Source organism: Oryctolagus cuniculus, chromosome 6, assembly GCF_051225735.1.
Source record: "Oryctolagus cuniculus isolate XC-2025 breed Fujian yellow rabbit chromosome 6, ASM5122573v1, whole genome shotgun sequence".
Taxonomy (NCBI): Eukaryota; Metazoa; Chordata; class Mammalia; order Lagomorpha; family Leporidae; genus Oryctolagus; species Oryctolagus cuniculus.
In genome coordinates this window covers 27,561,441-27,576,011 of record NC_142872.1, presented here as the reverse complement: position 1 = coordinate 27,576,011, position 14,571 = coordinate 27,561,441, and the positions used below count along the sequence as shown (strand labels likewise).

Here is a 14,571-nt window from a genome sequence, read left to right as displayed (position 1 = left end):
TTCTCCCTGTCCAAAAATAAATAAATAAATAAAAATTAAAAAAAAAAACACACAGCTTTAAATGAGATGAAAACTGAGGGCTGGCATTGTGGTACAACCAGCTAAGCTGCTGCCTGCAATGCCAGTATCCCATATAGGAATGCTAATTCAAGTCCTAGCTGCTCTGCTTCCAACCCAGCTCCCTGCTTTCATGCCCGGGAAAGCAGTAGAAGATGGCCCAAGTACATGGGTCCCTGCCACCCAAGTAGGAGACTTACATGGAGCTCTGGAATCCCAGGTCCTGGCCATTGTGGCCATTTGGAGAGTAAACCAGCAGATGGAAGACCTCTCACTCTCCCTTTCAAATAAATAAATTAATTAAATTGGTGTTTTATTTGGTGGTTGAGAATAGATCTCTGGTGTCTGCATAGAAGAGAGTATATTGAGGAAACTGTATTTTTTAAAAAGACATTTATTTGAGAGGCAGAGAGATCTTCCATCCACTGATTTCACTTCTCAAATGTCCAAAATGGTTGGGGCTGGGCCAGGCTGAAGCCAGGAGCCTGGAACTCCCATCTAAGTCTCCCAAATGGGCGGCAGAAGCCTAAGCACTTGGGTCATCTTCTGCCTTCCCAGGTGTGTTAGAAAGGATTTGAACCAGAGCCCATATAGGATACTGGCAGCTTAAGCTACTGCACTACAAGACCAGGCCCCAGTACTGTTTTTTGATGTTAAAAATTAACCATTTATTCAGTCATCAAATATGTGAGCACTACTTTGTGGTAAAATGATTTCTCCACCACTGTACACCCCTCCCAGAAGCTAACACAGACCTAGCGTTAGCAATGTGTGTTTCATGATTTGATTCTTGGTGGGAGAGAGAATAGAAGTCAGGTGTCAGTGCCTTTGATTAGCCTAGTATACTTTTCTTCAAGATTTATTTATTTGAAAGGCAGCGTTTTTGTGGGGGTTTTTTGTTTTTTTTTGTTTTTTTTTTTTTGTTTTTTTTGGACAGGCTGAGTTAGACAGTGAGAGAGAGAGAGACAGAGAGAAAGGTCTTCCTTCAGTTGGTTCACTCCCCAAATGGCTGCTACGGCCGGCACACTGTGCCAGTCCAAAGCCAGGAGCCAGTTGCTTCCTCCTGGTCTCCCATGCGGGTGCAGGGACTCAAGCAGTTGGGCCATCCTCCACAGCCTTCCTGGGCCACAGCAGAGAGCTTGGACTAGAAAAGGAGCAACCGGGACAGAATCCGGCGCCCTAATGGGGACTAGAACCCGGGGTGCTGGCGCTACAGGTGGAGGATTATGTCAGTGCCCTTTGAAGTCGTTGATCTCTTGGTTATCTCAAAATACTAATTGTATGCTACAGCTGTAGGCTAGAGCCACTTATGCTTTTATATAATACAGGTAATTAAAATTTTACAGGAGAGAGGGGCGGATGTTGTAGCAAGCAGAGCAGGTTAAGCTGCCACTTGCAACTCCAGTATGCTGTATGGGCATAACATTTCAAGTCCTGGCTGCTCCACTTCTGATTTAGCTCCCTGCTAATGCACCTGAGAAAACCACATGGGAGTCCTGGCTGAAGTTCCTGGATCCTGACTTTAGCCTGGTCCAGCCCTGGCTGTTGCAGCCAATTGGGAAGTGAATCAGCGATGGAAAATTCTGGAACTTTGCCTTTCAAATAAAATCTGGGGAAAAAAAAAGTTTCAGGGGGAAACAAAGCTTTAGTTCTCCCTTAACAATAGATAGACTTAGACATTGACACTACCTGACAGTCCTTCTCCCTTTATTTCTAGCTATATTTTGGTACTTTTTTTTTTTTTAATGAACTATTAAAGGGAAGGAGTAGATGAGGAAAAGACCTGGAGCTCCATCTAGTTATACTTAGTGGTGACTTAATATTTAAACTATCACTTGACATAAATTATCTTATAGAATCCTCATGACCTTGTTAAGTAAGTAGAAACAGACCTCCAGGGGTTTGTGTGATTTACCTTAGGTTACAGAGCCATTAAATAGAATAGGACATGAGCCTGAATCTGCCTGATTGTAAAGCCTATGAACTTATTTAAAAAAATTAAAAAAAGATTTATTTGAAAGACAAGAGTTGGTGCCGGTGCTGTGGCACAGTGTGTTAACGCCCTGGTCTGCGGCGCCGGCATCCCATATGGGCGCTGGTTCTAGTTCTGGCTGCTCTTCTTCCAATCCAGCTCTCTGCTATGGCCTGAGAAAACAGAAGAAAATGGCCCAAGTCCTTGGGCACCTGCACCCACGTGGGAGACCCAGAAGAACCTGGCTTCAGATCAGTGCAGCTCTGGCCATTGCGGCCATCTGGGGAGTGAACCAGTAGATGGAAGACCTCTCTCTGTCTCTACCTCTCTCTGTAACTTTCAAATAAATAAAATAAATCTTAAAAAAAAAAAAAAAAAAAGAGAGAGAGAGAGAGAGAAGAAAAAGAGTTACAGAGAGGTGAGATACTCCGTCTGCTGGTTCATTCCCCAAATGACTGCAACAGCCAGATCTGAGCTGATCCAAATCTTCCAGCCTTTTTTTTTTTTTTTTTTTTCCCTGACAGGCAGATTGGACAGTGAGAGAGATTGAGAAAGGTCTTCCTTTTTCCATTGGTTCACCCCCTGAGTGGCCGCTACAGCCAGCGTGTTGTGGCTGGCACACCGGACTGATCCAAATCCAGGAGCCAGGTGCTTCTCCTGGTCTCCCATGCGGTTGCAGGGCCCAAGGACTTGGGCCATCCTCTACTGCACTCCCGGGCCACAGCAGAGAGCTGGACTGGAAGAGGAGCAACCGGGACTAGAACCCGAGGTGCCGGCGCCGCAGGCGGAGGAGTAGCCTGTTGAGCCGCGGCACCAGCCACTTCCAGGTCTTCCATGTGGGTGCAGGGGCCCAAGGACTTGGGCCATCTTCTACTGCTTTCCCAGGCCACAGCAGAGAGCTAGGTCTGAAATGGAGCAGCCAGGACTCAAGCCAGCACTTGTATGGGATCCTGGCGCTGCAGGTTGGGGCTTAAACCCGTTGGACCACAGTTCCGGTCCCTGTGTACTTAACTCTTCCCATATTAAAGTCACATCAAAAGTATGGTCTTGGGGCAGATGTTCAGCCCACATGCCATATTGGAATATTGTTCAGTCTCAGCCCCATCCCCTGAGTCCATCTTCCTGCTGTCACAGATCCTGGGAGGCAGAAAGTGATTGATCAAATAGCTGGGTCCCTGCCACCCATGTGGGAGGCAAGGATTGAGTTCCCAGCTCCCAGTTGCATTGGCGTATATGGGGAAAGAACTGGCAGGTTGGCACGCATGCTCTGTATCGTTGCCTCCCAAAAAGTTTAAGTGCATATACCTATTTTTTTTTTTTTTTAAGAATTATTTCATTTATTTAAAAGACAGTTACAGAGAGAGGTAGAGCCAGAGAGAGAGAAAGGTCTTCCATTCCACTGGTTCACTCCCCAAATGCCTGCAACAGTCAGAGCTGAGCTGATCTGGAGCCAGGAGCTTCTTTCAGGCCTCCCACGCAAGTGCAGGGGCCCAAGGAGTTAGGCCATCTTGTACTGCTTTCCCAGGCCATAGCAGAGAGCTGATTGGAAGTGGAGCAGCCAGGACTCAAACCAGCGCCTGTATGGGATGCCAGCCCTGCAGGCTAGGGCTTTAACCTGCTGTGCCACAGCATTGGCCCTGTATCTATATTTTTAAAAATTAAAATATAATATTTTTTAAGGTTTGCACTTAGTTTTACTCATTTGGGGGAAGATAAATGGAAAACCCACATTCAATAAAGCAATTTTGGAAATGGAGTAGAAATTGGAGGGGAACTGATTGATATCTTAGCTGGTGATCCATGTCATGCTGCAAGCTTAGTGACTCTTCCAGAACTGTTCCTGCTGAGATTTAAGTCGAGCTTTGTCGAGACACTAATGGGTATGAACTTGAAAAAAGGATGATTGAAATCGTTTAGGGCTGGTATCATAGCATAGTGGGTTAAGCCACTGCCTGCAATGCCAGCATTCCAAATGGATGCTGATTCAAGTATCAGCTGCTCTGCTTCTGATCCAGCTCCTTGCTAATGTGCCTGGGAGAGCAGCGGAAGATGACTCAGGTACTTGGGCTCCTGCACCTACGCGAGAGACCAAGATAAAGCTCCCAACTCCTGGCTTTGCCCTGGCCCAACCATAGCCATTGCAGCCATTTGGGGAGTGAACCAGTGGATGGAAGATTGACCTCTCTTTCTGTAACTATGCCTTTCAAATAAATAAAATAATTTTTTTTTTTTTTTTAATCATTGGCCATCTGTATCTTGGGCACAACGCTAAGCTTGTTTGGGCAGCAGGTACTCTGAATCCCAGCTGGAGTTTTTAGTAAGTCGTCTCTAAAATGTTCCTGATCTTGACTTGAAAGGAGCTCCTTTCAAGTGAGTGACGAGTTGGATGGCAGGGCATTTGATGGGAAGTGTTCCGGCTTGTAAAAACTGGGGCCCCATGCCAGTGTTGTGGCATTGCAGATAAAGCCACTGCCTGTAATGCCGGCATCCCATATGGGCACCAGTTCATGTTCCAGGGGCTCCACTCTGACCCAGCTCCCTGCTAATGCATCTGGTAAAGCAGTAGAGAATGGCCCAGCCCTGGTCGTTCTGGCCAGGAGTGAACCAGCAGATGGAAGATTTCCCTTTTTCACTTTCTGTAATTCTGCCATTCAAATAAATAAATAACTCTTGAAAAGAAAGCAGGGACCCCTGAGCTTTCACTATTCAATTTAGTTATGTTAGAGCTAGAATATTGTAATCTGGGCTGCTATCACAAGACCACAGAGTGGGTAGGTTTTAAGTGAAACTGATTTTATGGGGCCAGCGCCGTGGCTCACTTAGTTAATCCTCCGCCTGCAGTGCCGGCATCCCATATGGGCGCCGGTTTCTAGTCTGGTTGCTCCTCTTCCAGTCCAGCTCTCTGCTGTGGCCCAGGAGGGAAGTGGAGTATGGCCCAAGTACTTGGGCCCCTGCGCCCACATGGGAGACCAGGAAGAAGCACCTGGCTCCTGGCTTTGGATCGGTGCAGCGCTGGCCGTAGCGGCCATTTGGGGAGTGAGCCAACAGAAAGAAGACAGACCTTTCTGTCTCTCTCACTGTCTAAAACTCTACCTGTACAAAAAAAAAAAAAAAAAAAAGTACAAAAAAAAAAAGAAGAAGAAATTGATTTTATGGAGTTCTGGCAGCTCAGAAAGTCAAGATCAAGGTGCCGGCAGGTTTTAGTGTTTGATCAGCGCTGTCCCTACCCTCAAAGTCTGCCCCAGATGGTGCCTTTGGAGGAGAGGAAAGGGAAAGCTGACAACTATTTTAAATTCCAGGGTTTTTGTTTTGGGGATTTGTTTGTTTGTTTGGTCTAGTTCTGTTTATTCTATTTAGTCTATTTACAACTGCTTCCTCCTCCTGTTTCTTAGTTATTTCATTTTCTGAAATGAATCCCCTGGGTGGAAACACAGTTGCAAACATCTTTGATAAGGAAGTGTGCCCCCTAAAATTGGATCTGAGAGAAAGAGAGAGAGAGAGTGTGTGTGTGTGTATGTGTGTGTAGAGAGAGAGAGAGACAGAGAGAGAGAACTCCCTCCCATCTGCTGGTTTGTTCCTCAAGTGTCCATAATAGCTGGGACCAAAGTCAGGAGCAGGAAACTCAATCCTAGTCTCCCACATGGGTGGCAAGAACTCAGTTGCAGTAATCTCTTGGGCAGCACATAAACTAAAATTGGAAGAACTCAGTTGCAGACTACTGCCTCCCAGGGTCTGCAATAGCAGGAAGCTGTAGCTGGGAACTAAACCCAGGTGTTCCAGTATGGGATGTGAGCATCTTAACTGCTAGGCGAAATAGCCCCTAAGCCTTTTTGATTTTGGAAAAGGGATATAGTGGCAGCAGTAAAATAGGGGAAACTTAGTAAAATTAAAGAATGTTACAGGTTGCCTATGCAGTGAGCACTACTTAATGCAACAGCTTTATTTTTCATTCTCCCCTAAGAGGTTTGCTCTACTTTAACATGAGACTCTTTAATTTTTATTTTTTTGTTTACACAAACTGGTCTGACAACTTTGATTGTCTTGCCTCAGGGGTAAATGAGTGTTTATCTTATTTGGAAACTTTCCTGGAAAAACTATAATCTGCTTGTATTAAACCTAACTTATAAAGCAGGGGTTTTTAAAGTAGCCTTTACAGTTTTAAAGTGGAAGCCACCCATTTCATAATATGTATTTCTCCTCCAGTCAGGTGTCTTCAAATAAAATGTTTTCCCACAGATGGTAGGGAAAGGTGTGCAAGGAGACTCATGAAAGGTGATTTTTCACACAAAATTCAAAAGGAATGAGAATCCAAGACTAGCTTTCAAGTAGTGTTTTAGATTTAGCAGCTTGATAGAAATCTAACAAACAAAACTGTTCTTTGGCAAGCTGTACTTCCGAACCATTTTTTTTTTAATATTTTATTTATTTATTTGAGAGGAAGAGTTATAGAGAAAGGGAGTGACAGAGAGATTTTTTTTTTATTTTGACAGGCAGAGTGGACAGTGAGAGAGAGAGACAGAGAGAGAAAGGTCTTCCTTTGCCGTTGGTTCACCCTCCAATGGCCCGCCGCTGCAGCTGGCGCACCGCGCTGATCCGATGGCAGGAGCCAGGAGCCAGGTGCTTTTCCTGGTCTCCAATGGGGTGCAGGGCCCAAGCACCTGGGCCATCCTCCACTGCACTCCCTGGCCATAGCAGAGAGCTGGCCTGGAAGAGGGGCAACCGGGACAGAATCCGGCGCCCCAACCGGGACTAGAACCCGGGGTGCCGGCGCCGCAAGGTGGAGGATTAGCCTATTGAGCCACGGCGCCGGCCCCGAACCATTTTTAAAAATGGATTCTTAGGACAAGATCATGCTCTTAGGTGTGCATTCACTTCTTTGCCCTCTCTGGAATGGATGTGTGTATAAGGTTGTCCAGCTGTGTTTTACAGTAAAGTTGCATAATGAATGTTTATCTTCTTAACCTATCTGCAGTGGAAAGTAAATAGAGGCTTATCTTAAGGTCATTGCTTTACCCTCCACATCATTGTCTTGCTTGTTTTGGATTCACATTGTTAATTTGTCCCAACATTCTCCTCAGCCTCAAACTTTCTAATCCATTGGAGTCTGTTGTCTGTCCTCTCTTCAGCTGTGAACCTTCACAACTGCTCTTTTTCTCTTCTCTCCCCAGCATGGTAAGGTTTATTTATTTATTTATTTGTTTTAAGATTTATTTATTTGAAATAGAGAGGTCATCCATCCTCTGGTTCACTCACCAAATGGCTGCAACGGCTGGAGCTGAACCAGTCCGAAGCCAGGAGCTTCTTCCAGGTCTCCCACATGGGTGCAGGGGGCCAAGGACTTGGGCTATCCTTTGCTGCTTTCCCAGGTATATTAGCAGGGAGCTGGATTAGAGTGGAGCAACCGGGACTCGAACTGGTGCCCATATGGGATGCCAGCACTGCAGACTGGGGCTTTAACCCACCTGCTCTGCTCTTCCTGGATCCACGAGCTGAGGAGAAAGAAAAGAGTGTTTTGTTTTTTTAAGATTTCCTTTATTTATTTGATAGAGTTAGAGAAGAGGAAGAGACAGAGATATTCCATTCACTGTTTCACTCCCCAAATTGCCTTAACAGTTCAGGCTGGGCCATGCTGAAACTAGGATCCTAAGACTCCATCTGGGTTTCTCGCAAGGGTACAAGGGCCCAAACAGTTGGGCCATCTTCCACTGCTTTCCCAGGCTCGTTTGAAGAGACTTGAACTGCTACCCTATGGGATGCCAGCATTGCAGGCAGCAGCTTAACCCACTGTACTATAATGCTAGTCCCTACCCCTACTGTCTTTGAAGCCCATCCTCATTCCATTCCCTACTGACTGCCTCTGTGCTAGTTTCATCTCCTAAAAAACTCTATAAATCAGGACATGTCAGCTCTTTAAAAACATTGAACCCTTAACTCCCTTGGCTCCTAAAAATTCCAAGAGAACCTAGTGTGAAGATATGTGCCCCCTTGAGAATTGTTCATCAGAAAATCAGCACAAGCTAGCAGAGTTGCTTTTCAAACTTGGCTGTCCTCATTTTTCATATATATGATTTGACTTGTGCATGGAAGACAAGTAGGTGGCACCTACAGTTTGGACCATATTTGAAGTTGAATTTTCCTGCCAAATGTTACTAGGCCCACTAAAGGAAATTTCTTTTCTCTTTCTTGATCTCTAGAGTCTGATGTAACTCCTAAAAGAATCATCAAAAATTTTTTTCAGATACTTGGTTTTAGAAGCCCAGCAAATCTTTGTGATGACGAATGAAATTAAATGGTCATTCATTTCCTGATTCCTCAGTATGCTGAGAATCCTTGCACCCCTATCCAAGGGGTGGCAGCAGAGCACACCATACTGTCTTCTGTTTACTGCTCAAAACTTGTAGCTTATTGGGGAAAATGTCAGAAAGATTATGACCCAGCCTTCTAGGTTTCAGGTAGACACTCCAACAGAAAAAGTACTGGTGTTAGAGAAGTAATTTAACCTGACAATCTGAGAGTAACTATTCGTCATAGTGAAAGAATTAGATACCAAATATGTCTGCTTGTGAAGAAAACTGCTCTATCTAGGAGTAAACTTTCCGACATGAGGTCTCTCCCTAATGGAAATAATGAAGGGAAGGCACCATGGTGCATACATATGAGATTATCTTTGGGCTGGCACTGTAGCGTAGTGAGTGAAGCCACCACTTGCCGTGCTGGCATCCCATATGGGCGCCGGTTTGAGCTGCTCCACTTCCAATCCAGCTCTCTGCTATGGCCTGGGAAAACAGTGGAAGATGCCCCAAGTTCTTGGGCCCCTGTACCTGCGTGGGAGACCCAGAAGATGCTCCTTATTCCTGGCTTAAGACCTCTCTCTGCTTCCTTCTGTCTGTGTAACTCTGACTTTCAAATAAACAAATATTTAAAAATAAATAAATAAATCTTTTTAAAAAAAGAAAAATGCCTTTGCTATGTGAAAGTACAACAGTATTTCAAAAAGTTCATGGAAAACAAAGATGAGTTTGAGTCAAAATCTTAAGGAATTCATGTAGTTTTTTATTTTGATTTTTTTTCCCCTCTCCAAGATTTATTTATTTGAAAGGAACATATCTCAAGATCTGTCTTTCATTCACTGGTTTACTTCCCAAATGATCGCAACAGCTAGGGAATAGGCTAGGCCAGAGCCAAGAACTGCATGAAGGTCTCCCACATGGGTGGCAGTAGCCCATAGGCCATCCTTTTTCTTCTTTTTTTTTTTTTTAATTATTTATTTATTTGAAAGGCAGAGTTAGGGAGAGAGAGAGAGTCTTCCATCTGCTGGTTTACTCCCTAGCTAGCCGCAACAGCTAGAGCTGGGCCAATGGGAAGCCAGCAGCTTCCTCCGGGTCTCCCACGTGGGTGCAGGGGCCCGAGAACTTGGGCCATCTTCTGCTTTCCCAGGCCATAGCAGAGAGCTGGATCAGAAGTGGAGCAGCCAGGACCCAAACCAGCACCCCTAGGAGCTACTGGCACTGAAGTGGTGACTTTACCCGCTACGCCACACCACCAGCACCACCCCCCCAAGTTTTTTCTTAGCATGAAATTTCCATGAACTTTCTGAAGACCTCCTCATATATCACATGTATGGGTATCAAAGTTTTGCACCAAAACTTAACACTTTAAATTTTTTCTTGGGGCCAGCGCTGTGGCGCAGCAGGTTAACACCCTGGTCTGAAGCACTGGCATCCCATATGGGTGCCAGTTCGAGTCCTGGATGCACTTCTTCCAATCCAGCTCTCTGCTATGGCCTTAGAAAGCAGTAGAAGATGGCCCAAGTCCTTGGGCCCCTGCACCTGTGTGGGACACCCGGAGGAAGCTCCTGGCTCCTAGCTTCAGATTGGCACAACTCTGGCCATTGCAGCCATCTGGGGAGTGAACCAGCAGAATGGAAGACCTCTCTGTTTCTACCTCTCTCTGTAACTCTTTCAAATAAATAAATAAATCTCTTCAAAAAATAAATTTTTTCTTCCTTTAATTTACCAAGAGATGAGGTCAGCACTGTGATGTAGCAGGTAAAGCCGCTGCCTGCATTGCCAGCTGGTATCTCACGTGGGGGCTGGTTTGAGACCTGGCTGCTCCACTTGCAATCCAGCTCTCTGCTATGGCCTGGGAAAGCAGTGGAAGATGGCCTAAGTCCTTGGGCCTCTGCACCTGCGTGGGAGACCTGGAAGAATCTTCTGGCTCCTGACTTTGGATCTGCACACTCCAGCTATTGTAGCCATCTGGGGAGTGAACCAGTGGATGGAAGACATCTCTGCCTCTCCTCTTTGAAAAATTTACTGAGAGGCAGAGATAGAGAGCAAAACTGCTGGTTTGCTACTCAAATATCCCCAACTGTGGGGTTGGGCAGACACGTGGGAGCTCCGAGTTTAGTCTGTCTACCATGTGAATGACAGGAACCCAGTCATTTGAGCTCTCCCCATTAACTGGGAGCTGGTGTCAGGAGCCAGATCTGCATATCAAAACCGGGCAATCCGATCTGGGATTTTGGCATATTTTTGAAAAAGTTTTTGGAGGGGCTGTACAGCGGCACAGCAAGAGTTAACACCCTGGCCTAAAGCGCCAGCAACCCATATGGGCGCCAGTTCCAGACCCGGCTACTCCACTTCCGACCCAGCTCTCTGCTATGGCCTGGGAAAGCAGTAGAAGATGGCCCAAGTCCTTGGGCCCCTGCACCCATGTGGGAGACCTGGAAGAAGCTCCTAGCTCCTGGCTTCAGATCAGCTCAGCTCCTGCTGTTGTGGCCATCTGGGGAGTGAACCAGCGGATGGAAGACCTCTTTCTGTTTCTCTTTCTCTCTCTGCCTCTCCTTCTCTCTCTCTGTAACTCTGCCTTTCAAGTAAAATGAATAAAATCTTTAAAAAAAAAAAAAAGTTTTTGGAAAGGCAGAAAGAGACATGTATTTTCCATCTCTGGAAAACTACTCAAATGCCCACAGTAAGCAGGGCTGGGCCGGGCTGGGCTAAAGCTAGGGACCCAAGTAGTTGAGCCATCATCTGTTACCTCACAGGATGCACATTAGCAGGAAGCTGGATTGGAAGCAGAAAAGCCAGGACTCAGATTAGGCATTCTAATAAGGGATGCAGTATCCCACGTAGTGAAACTGTGCTGAATACTCACCCCTTATTTTAATTTCTGTTTCCCATGAACTTTCTGAAATACCCTAGGACCTTATTTCATACATTCTTAGATTTCAAGCACCTGTAGTTACAAAGCTATATGGAGGTTTCTTTACATCTTAGCAATCTCTTCACAGTGCTGCTTCCATTCTTTCTTAGCAGTCACTTGGCACATGGTTCATTTGACTTGTACCCAGCTTTCTAGTTTCTTTTTCTTGCCAGCTTTCGTTGAACTCTGGGATGTGTGAAATTCTATTAAAGCTGACACGTTGGGCTGCTGTATTAGGAGAAAGCTGAGACATTTCTGGCAGTCTTCCCAATTTACCTTTCTTGTACCCCACCTGTTATCCAAGGACACTAATAAGTCTAATTTTTAAACTTACAGCTTTCTAAGAGGTTGATCCACAAAGGTCTCAAGAAGTAACAGTCCTTAAGTAGAAAGTAGAAACAGCTGTAAAATGATTAAAAAAAAAAATCTTAATGTGCTTGACATCAGATCAACTTTTCCCTTCACAGTATAAATCCCCTCTATTGTAATGAAGCTAGACTTTCTATCTAGTCATGTTAGTTCTGGGCCTTTAAATTTTTCATGATGTAGACTCAGTCTGTTCATATTGTCAGTCTTTCTCCTTTTTTTTTTTTTTTTTAAATTTATTTTTATGTTTATTTTTTTTTGACAGGCAGAGTGGACAGTGAGAGAGAGAGACAGAGAGAAAGGTCTTCCTTTGCCGTTGGTTCGCCCTCCAATGGCCGCCGCGGCCGGCGCACCGCGCTGATCCAATGGCAGGAGCTAGGTACTTATCCTGGTCTCCCATGGGGTGCAGGGCCCAAGCACTTGGGCCATCCTCCACTGCACTCCCTGGCCACAGCAGAGAGCTGGCCTGGAAGAGGGGCAACCGGGACAGAATCCAGCGCCCCGACCGGGACTAGAACCCGGGGTGCCGGCGCCGCAAGGCGGAGGATTAGCCTATTGAGCCACGGCGCCGGCCAGTCTTTCTCCTTTTAAAACTGGTAATCTAGTTTTCTCCATATGGTGGAATAAAAAATTTATTGGTGATCTAGTAACACAAATTAACATTGCTCTTGAAAACATGCTTTGGCTTTTCCAGAATAAGCTGTCAGGGGCTAGCATTGTGATGCAGCAGATTAAGCTGCATCCCATTTGAGTGTTCATTGAGTCCTGGCTCTTCCACTTCCCATCCAGCTCCCTGCTGATACACTTGGGAAAGCGACAGAAGATAACTGAAGTACATGGGCACCTGCCACCTACAGGAGAGACCCAGATGGAATTCTAGGTTCCTGGCTTCAGCCTGTGTCCAGCCCTGGCCATTTGGGAAGTGAAACAAAAGATGGAAGTTCTCTCTATCTCACTCACTCACTCTTCACTGTCACTTTGTCTTTCAGATCAATCTTTTAAAAAATAAAAAGAGGGGCAGGCATTGTAGCAGAGTCTTGACTGCTTGACTTCCAATCTAGCTCCCTGGTAATGAACCTGGGAGGGCACCAAAAGATGGCCCCAGTGCTTGGGCCCCCACCTCCCCCGTGGGAGACCTGAATGGAGTTCCAGGCTCCAGGCTTCAGCCAGGCCCAGTCCTGGTTGTGGCCATCTGGGGAGTGAGCCAGCTGATGGGGAGGGTATCTGGATCCCTCTCTTTGTAACTCTGACTTTAAAAATAAAATAAATAAGTCTTTCTTAAAAAGACCACTAGACATAAAAGGAATATCCTGTCACTCTAGAGTGTCTATTCTGGACATTATCTATAAAAGGAACTACATAATACACGGTCTTTTGTGATTACATTTACTTGATGTGATGTAAATAAATATACTGTTGCTCTTTTTCAATAGTGTGAGTCATGCTTCTCATGGAATTTCCAATGAATTTCAATGTCTCCAAGTGCTGTATCTTAATTTGACAGGTAGAGTTATAGACAGAAAGGTCTTCCTTCCGTTGGTTCACCCCCCAAATGGCCACTATGGCCGGTGCTGCACTGATCCGAAGCCAGGAGCCAGGTGCTTCTTCCTGGTCTCCCATGTGGGTGCAGGGGCCCAAGCACTTGGGCTATCCTCCACTTCCCTCCTGGGCCACAGCAGAAAGCTGGACTGGAGGAGGAGCAACCAGGACTAGAACCAGTGCCCATATGGGATGCTGGTGCCACAGGCGGAGGATTAGTCAAGTGAGCCACAGCGTCGGCCCCCCTTTTTTCTGTTTGTTTGTTAAGATTTTATTTATTTTATTTGAGAGGTAGAGTTACAGACAGTGAGAGGAAGAGACAGAAAAGTCTTCCTTCCCTTGGTTCACTCTCCAAATGACCGGCAATGGCTGGAACTGCGCTGATCCGAAGCTAGGAGTCAGGAGCTTCTTCCCGGTCTCCCACGCGGGTGTCGGGGCCCAAGGACTTGGGCCATCTTCTACTGCTCTCCTAGGCCATAGCAGACAGCTGGATTGGAAGAGGAGCAGCCAGGAATAGAACCGGCGCCCATATGGGGTGCTCATGCCGCTGGCGGAGGACTAACCTACTGTGCCACGGTGCCAGGCCCTCCCCCCCTTTTTTTTACATAATATTTATGACAAGTCAGGATAAGAAGAAATAAAATTTATAGGAACCTCCTGGAATGAACTTGTCCCATGATTTCAATGCATAGGCAAGGTTGGTTGAGAACTCTTTTTTTTTTTGGAGGAAGTATGTTTTAAATTGTTTTTATTGCTTATTTCTTTGTGTTTTTGTTTTTTGTTTTTGTTTTTTGACAGGCAGAGTGGACAGTGAGAGAGACAGAGAGAAAGGTCTTCCTTTGCCGTTGGTTCACCCTCCAATGGCCGCCGCGGCCGGCGTACCGCGCTGATCCGATGGCAGGAGCCAGGATCCAGGTGCTTTTCCTGGTCTCCCATGGGGTGCAGGGCCCAAGCACTTGGGTCATCCTCCACTGCACTCCCTGGCCACAGCAGAGAGCTGGCCTGGAAGAGGGGTAACCGGGACAGAATCCGGCGCCCCAACCGGGACTAGAACCCGGTGTGCCGGCGCCGCTAGGTGGAGGATTAGCCTAGTGAGCCACGGCGCCGGCCTCTTTGTGTTTTTGTATTGGAAAGAGAGAGCTAGATGTTCCATCCACTGGTTCACTCCCAAATAGGCCAGGCCAAAGCCAGGAGCCAGGAACTCTATCTGGGTCTCCCACATAGGTAGGTGGTAGGCACTCAAACACTTGAGCCATCATCATGCTCTCCAGGTGCATTAGCAGGGAGCTGGGTTAGAAGCAGAATAGCTAGGAATCAAACTGGCACTCTGATAAGGGATGTGGGCATTCCAAGTGGTGGCTTGGCCTGTTGTGCCATATTCCAGCCACCATTCATTGTGGTTTTGATTTGTAGTTCCCTAATGGTTAGTGATG

The 14,571-nt window shown here is 46.1% G+C and overlaps 1 protein-coding gene and 1 long non-coding RNA gene across 4 annotated transcripts in view; one reads left to right on the top strand and one right to left on the bottom strand.

Annotated features, from left to right (window-relative positions):
• Positions 1-14,571, bottom strand: part of LOC103347881 (uncharacterized) — a 38,424-nt gene that overhangs the window by 1,160 nt on the left and 22,693 nt on the right. The window contains exons 4-5 of one of the 3 annotated variants that reach the window (XR_016236166.1): positions 11,568-11,635; positions 7,283-7,518 (exon numbers count right to left, since the gene is read on the bottom strand). This is a non-coding gene — a long non-coding RNA (uncharacterized LOC103347881). Of the gene's footprint in view, positions 1-7,207; positions 7,519-11,567; positions 11,636-14,571 lie in introns of those variants that run through there. The other 2 variants (XR_011389743.2, XR_016236167.1) reach the window with 2 other exon arrangements.
• ETF1 (eukaryotic translation termination factor 1) overlaps positions 1-14,571 on the top strand; it is a 33,422-nt gene that overhangs the window by 8,439 nt on the left and 10,412 nt on the right.